Source organism: Dermacentor variabilis, chromosome 1 (genome assembly GCF_050947875.1).
Source record: "Dermacentor variabilis isolate Ectoservices chromosome 1, ASM5094787v1, whole genome shotgun sequence".
NCBI lineage: Eukaryota > Metazoa > Arthropoda > Arachnida > Ixodida > Ixodidae > Dermacentor > Dermacentor variabilis.
In genome coordinates, this window is record NC_134568.1 from 249,446,676 (window position 1) to 249,453,479 (window position 6,804).

A 6,804-nucleotide genomic window follows, 5' to 3' on the forward strand; every position below is an offset into this window, starting at 1 on the left:
ATGCATCTTTTTGTATGTTGAGATAGCAAGCGATAGTGAAGAAATTTGATCAAATTGTGGTTTCTTCTGCAAAGGTATGGCGCTACTGGCGCTCTCGCCTGCCTTGAAACTCCCTTAGCTTGTTGAATACGCCACAACTAGGCACCTTGTCGCAGTCCGAGTAGAGCGCAGCGTGTTCAGCACACCACGGGTTGTGTTCATTTGTTCTGTAGAAGTTTAAACAAATAAATGCACTGCTCAAATTTGTTTCGTTTAATATTTGAATAAACAAGATTTCACTTTTACTGGCTGTGCGGGCTGATAACTGGTTTTATACATTTGTCGAAATGTTGTCTCAATCATTCAGTGATCAAATTAGCAGTGAGACAAGCAAGCAGTTTCCGTCTGAGTGGCTGTGGAAAGTTTTTCTCTTTACAGAAAGGCCAATCGCTGCTCCTGCTACTTGGACGCTTTTATCGTCACCAGAGTACAAGCGTGAGCAGCAGACCTATCGGATCCCTTGTCTAATGAGGGTTCTGCCAGCTTCTGGCACATCTTAACTGATGCCGGGCGACTCAGTTGGGGTAAACATATTTACAAAGTGGCTCTAATCGGACACTTTTATGGGCCTTCTCAGAGACGGCGATTTTAGAGTACTGCCCAGCCTCAATTTTCGTGATATACACAAAATGTTTCTTTTTTTCCGGTCGGATAGGTACTGTATATTTGTCTTGTAGGGGCTTATGCGCAGAAGAGGGAACATGGAGCTCACTCGGCGAAGGCTTTCGTGAGCGATTTATAAGAATTTCTCCTTAGCTAACTGACTGAATACTTCGAGTAGAGTTCAGTTGCGCCTATACGCAAAGGCTGAGACAAACGGGACGGCACAAAATAAATTACAAGTCACGTGTCGTATTTTGGGCCAGTAATGACAAAAAGCTCTTACGCTAGAACCGTTCGTAAGCACAGATGTCTGTTAAACGCGTTGCCGAACATATTAGCATTAGCAAAGGCGGACGGCCAATGGCAAACAGCATTTACGAACGAAAAGCTTTGTCAATACGGACCCTGCTGTGTGTGCTGTTTCGTTCATGCTGGCTGTGTGCAGAATATTTCTAGGTTTATTTAACCTATTTAATGGCTGTGTCATCAAAATACCTATACTATATTTATTTTATTCTTTTTTTTTCTACTCTGCTCTAGAATCTGTTAATTCCCTTCCCCCTCCCTATGCATAGCAGCATGTAAGTGTCATATGCATGCCGGCAAGAACTATCTGAGAGTTTATTTCTGTCGTTCTCTCTCCCAATATATCTAAATATGGCCGGCGTCGGCAGCATCGCCACAAGGCTTCACGTGCGCCCCTCCCAAGGTCACGGTGGACTACACATTTTTGGAACGCAGAGTAGATATCTTGATAATTGGGGGATGGAACTCGTTTTAGTGAGGACTCCGCTTTCCTCCGGAGAATGCAAATTTTCCCTGCTGTTGCTGCTGCTGATGATTTATTGCCATTCTCTTTGAAGCGGGGCGATGACAAATAGTCGCCTAGCCTGCTTCAGGTATGCTATATTTCAGTTTAGCATTTTTGTATACATCTCCTTAATCTTCGTTCTCTTTTTCAAAACTGTTCCGCTACCCGTACCTGCTTGCTACGCAGCTTGAAGAGAGACGTCTAGCAGTGACAAAGCAAAACGCATTGTCTTCCCGCGGGACCTCACGCACTGCTATTGGCCTCGAGCTCCACCACTGGAAGAGCTGGCGCCACCGTCGGCGTGACGTGGCATGAGGGATCACGTGTACACAGTGGCCACGTCGGCTGCTTCGGCGGCACCGAAGCGAGCTGAAATTAAAGTTTAAAGTCCCAGCTGCGCTGCGGTTCTGATTAAGTGGTTAGGCTTTACCGCCTTGGGTGTCTGCTTGACAACATTTGAAAGTACTATAATAGGTAGTGGCTGCCTTTGGAGGCGTGCAGCATGGTAGGCTACTGGTCTATGTCGCAGTGCCCGACGTACACAACGGAGCCCGGTGTCAGCCTTATTCACACGTAGCCGCAGGACAAGGAGCTGCGTGAAGCTTGGCTCGCGAAACTTAGAACCGGCAGACAGCCATCGGCTACAACTCGAGTATGCAGCAAGCACAGACGTGAAAAAGATTTCTCCTACGGCGCCGGGTCTGCGATTGTTAGGTGAGTAGCAGAAAACGCGTACAGAGACGCTCGCCGGCGCCCGCTGCCCGGTTAATGCCATGACAGTTTGGTTGTTGATGCTAGATACTGGCAAGTTCACTGGAACGGAAAGGAAGCTGTACGACGCACATTAAAAAAAGGCACGGCATATGGTCATGTTTGTGTTACGAATAAATGCACTGGATTACGAAAAAGAAGCAGAAGGAAATCGCACGCTGAGAAGACCAATAAACATACAGTGCGAAGCAACTTGAGAAATAATATTGAAGTGTTCAAGAATTTAGAAGACAAAAAAAAAAAGATTGAATCGTCGCGACGGCACATCACAGTCGCCGTAGGCGTCGAAGTCTCTATAACGAAATTATTTTTGAACAGTTCTGATGGCGTCCACGCAACAATGGTTGCTTGTGTGTAATGTCCAATTCTCATATGCTGCGGCCTAAAGCTCGCGGCCCGGTGCGAAAACGCACTCACAGCGAAAGCAAAAACATTGTGTGTGCACATGCATGCAGACGCGCAGTCGGTCGCTGCGGACCCGTGCGATCGCTGCAGTGAGGCTTCATTCTATTATGCTCCATTTGGTTATACAGACAACCCACTATAAGAACATATTTAACAAGGTTTACTCTCAGCGTTTGCCTACCTTTCATGCAAGAAGCCGGTTCGGGAGACTCCATCGCGGCGACCGCGCGCAGTGGCGTTTACTGTACGTATTCGGTAAAGAGATAGCGTATGTAAACGATTCTGTGCTTTGAATTTGCCCAAGATTATTATATCGACAGTCAAAAGCTTCCCTCGTTTTGAGAGTACTTACATAAATGTCCAGGAGGGCTGCCGCGTGGTGGTGTTATTGAGCACCGTAAGCGAAACCTATGAGGAGCGCGCCACGTGATCCCTCATACTACGCAAGGGAGGCGCTTCCGACAGATGGCGACTCCGTAACTCCTCGCCGCCAATAGGTAGCAAAGTGACGTCTGCTTTTTTTTGTTGTTGTTGTTGTTGTTGTTTCTATATGATGCAGGGTTTCTCTGCCAAGGCTGAAACTTCCGGCACTGTATACAGCAAAATAGAATCAAGAAAAGGGAACGAGGTCAAGCAGGCTGCCAATACGCACGATCGGCTTGCTACCCTATATACGTGGACACAAAGAAAGAAAGAACAGCGCACAAATGATGTTGACTATCACGGATGCAGTTGCTGTCTGAGGCATGCCTACTTAAAAAAGGAAAAGTTACTTCAGAAGTTACATTGAAATCAATAGTAAGGTTTAGAGCGTTGCGCTGGAGGAGTCTCACTGACGCTGATAGCTGCCTTGGCGTGTTTTCTACACAATGAATGAAGAGCGCCAAGCGACCAGCTCTTTCGAGGCCCATGTTCTAAACGGGCGTGCAAAGGGCCTTCGGCCAACTCACCGCTCCGTTTCGATGGAGCATTTATCTACCGCAACGTCAATTTCCAACGAGCAGAAGACGCAATCGGCGACGGAGAACGCCGCCGCGCGTTCCTCGACAACAACGAAGGCGCCCGAGGTGGATACCGCCGCAGTGGCCGCCGATCCCATCGTCGCCAATTTTCCCTCCCAACAGCGAGAGGTGGACACTCCGACCGGGGAAAGGATGGAGGAAGATACTGCCCCGAACATTTACGACGACAAAACTGACGACGACACAGGTGGCTGTTGGAAGACAGTCATACATAAGCGACGCATCCGTCAAACGCGCGTTAAGACGCAACCTTCCGAGAACATCTCGGGCATTCCGGACGCCTCCCACCCTACCGTACGCAGGCGCAGTCGGAATCAGAACCTGCCTCAACTTCCTTTGCACGAGGAAACGATAATTCTGTGGCCTCACGGAGGACTTTGTCTCGATAAGTGGACGCGCCCAGAACTCGCCAGTGCTCTATGGAGTGCAGCCGGCTTGACCACCGAGGATCGTCAGGACATCATATTCCGACTGCGACCTCATCAGAACTTGGCAATCATCAGCACACCCCAGTCACACGTAGCCGACGCATTGTACAAGGTGAGGGAGCTGAACCTTGGTCAGCGGGTCTATCCCATCACGACATATTTTGCGGCCCCAGACAACTCATGCAAGGGAATTGTTCCTGGCCTTTTGCCCGGTACACCGTCTTCCAAGCTAGTGGATAAGCTTGTGGCTCCTGGAACTCAAATACTTCAGGCACGAATGATGGGTCAAACCAACGTTGCGTTAGTAACATTTGAAGCACTTAAAATGCCTCGCTACGTGCGTTTCTATGGTGCAGAACTCCGCTGCTACCCCCATCGACCCCGCCAGCTGGTTTGTAAGATATGTCACAAGCTCGGCCATTGGGCTGATTACTGTACTACGCCGCACGTGGTCATTTGCGCGACGTGCGGGACTGACAACCCCACCCCGTCACATCCGTGCACCCCACACTGCAGATCCTGTGACGGAACCCACCCTACAGCGGATCCAAACTGCCCGCGGCGTGCTAGGCAGACACTGAACAAAGCTTGGGTGCGGAAATCTCTCGAGAAAGAGCAGCGTGAACTCCAACCCTCCAGCGACCCGACCACTACCACAGATACGGCGGATACCCGAACGTCGCGCGCCCCAACGAAGGAGACCAGAAAAGTCCGGTCGGAGACCCGTTCGAGATCCCGTCGCAAGTTCCGGACCCCCTTAAAGTCTCGGTCCCGATCCCGCGAGGCATCGGTGCGACTCCCGGAGAAGCGCCCTCCTTCCCCATCTTCCCAACAACCCTACAAGAAGGCCCTGCAGACCAACGCCCCAGCCAAGGTGACCCTGGTCCCTTCAGGGGTGCAGCGGACCCCGGAGAAGAAAACAGCAATGGAGGCGCCTCGGGAGGTAGGTCGGGTGGAGGGTCCCCCACAGCTCGCTCCGCGCCGTAAATCTCTCCCTACCCCTTCCCCTATTACCAATTCGTTATCAACTCCCGATCCTCTAATAGAAATAGCCCGCCTACGTCATGACATGGAGACGCGCTGTGAGCGCCTGCAAAAACAAATGGACGCGCTGGTGGCAGACATGAGCACTAGAATGCAGGCGGCTCTGGACAGGATAGAACGCCAAATGGAGGCCCTTCAAATAGGGATTAGGGAGCAAGTTAAATCATGTATAGAGTGCACTTTCGCACGCATGCAAGTTCCTGAGCTTAGCGGTAACAACGAAAGCGCGCTTTCCGACCAAGGCTCTCGGCCGCAACCTTCAAATGTGGGCACCCGGCGCCGTCATCTCTATGCGCGACCGCCTGCTTCCTCTAGCGATGATGATGGCGCCGCGTAACACGGAGCAACTAGTAGTGTGGCAGTGGAATTGTAGGGGATTCCGCCGAAAACGAGGTTCCCTACAGCAGTATATCGCCACATCGGCGAACCCTCCCGATGTCATCCTCTTACAGGAAGTCAATTTCACCCCTTCTTTATCCGGCTACAGCACGCTCTCGGGTGTCTCTCCTCTTGTGGGAGCCTTAGTTTCGAAACATGTTACATGTCGCATGCATACCACTAACATTGACATTCCTCACCAAATATTAGAAATAATTACGCAAGGTAAACGCAGCGAGAGTCTGTTTATACTCAATGCATACAGTTCGCCCCGTTCGCGAACGCACTGTTTTCAGCACCCACCAGCACCTAGCACCCAGCACAGCACCCAGCACAGTTCTTTGTGTGGTGGCCGGCGACTTTAACGCTCCGCATACTGCATGGGGTTGCGTTAAATCGCAGGCTAAAAGGACCCGCTTATGGAATGCCATCTGTAACATGAGATACATACTGCTTACCGACCCAGAGCACCCCACTCGTATGGGCAACAGCGTATCTCGTGACACCTGCCCTGACCTTACCTTTGTGCGCAATACTGGCCCAGTCGTTGCGCACGGGCCTTTAGAGGAGCACCTTGGTAGTGACCACTACATTGTGGCGACCACCTTGTCATTACGGGGTGCACGCAGGCCCGAGCGAAATGTATGTATAACGGAATGGGCGAAATTCAGGAAACGTCGCCAGAACCCACCTGAACGCCAAGTGTACGAACGCTGGCTTGACTCTCTCGCACAAGGTCTAGAGGCCACCGCGAGCACACTGCGCACCACAACCGAGACACCAGACATAGACCCGCATTTACTTCATCTTTGGAACGCCCGCAGAGAGTTGACACGACGATGGAAACGACAACGCCTCAACCGCAAACTTAGGAAACGTAGAGATCAAATTACACGGGATTCTCAGGAGTATGCAGAGATCCTTACGAGGAATAACTGGCGAGGATTTTGCGATCGCCTCTCAGGCACATTGAGCACAGCAAAAACGTGGTCGATTCTTCGCTCACTCACAGATCCCACCACAACAAAGGGAAAAACATTTCAACAGCTGCACATCCTGATGCACGAGTACAGGAACGATGTCTCGACACTCCTCAGAGAGCTAGAGAAGCATTTAATACCCACAGGCCTGCCGCCGCAGTACCCTGACTATCCTTATGTAGGCGAGGCGAACGAATTGCTCGATGGAGACATCACATCTGACGAGGTGCGGGTGGTCCTACAAGACCTACGCCGCAACACGGCACCGGGAGCCGACCACATCCGATTCGCCACCCTTCGTAACCTTTGTGACGCGGATATTA